Here is a 473-nt window from a genome sequence, read left to right as displayed (position 1 = left end):
CAAAGGGTTAATCTGTCAGGTAACACAGGACACGGCTACATAAAGGGTTAATCTGCCAGGTGACACAGGACACGGCTACATAAAGGATTAATCTGTCAGGTGACACAGGACACAGCTACACAAAGGGTTAATCTGTACACAGGAGACGGCTACACAAAGGGTTAATCTGTACACAGGACACGGCTACACAAAGGGTTAATCTGTACACAGGACACGGCTACATAAAGGGTTAATCTGTCAGGTAACACAGGACACGGCTACATAAAGGGTTAATCTGCCAGGTGACACAGGACACGGCTACATAAAGGATTAATCTGTCAGGTGACACAGGACACAGCTACACAAAGGGTTAATCTGTACACAGGAGACGGCTACACAAAGGGTTAATCTGTACACAGGACACGGCTACACAAAGGGTTAATCTGTACACAGGACACGGCTACATAATGGGTTAATCTATTCCCCCCTAACTG

The sequence above is a fragment of the Aplysia californica genome, unplaced genomic scaffold (assembly GCF_000002075.1).
Source record: "Aplysia californica isolate F4 #8 unplaced genomic scaffold, AplCal3.0 scaffold00948, whole genome shotgun sequence".
NCBI lineage: Eukaryota > Metazoa > Mollusca > Gastropoda > Aplysiida > Aplysiidae > Aplysia > Aplysia californica.
Note: the sequence above shows the minus strand (reverse complement) of the source record.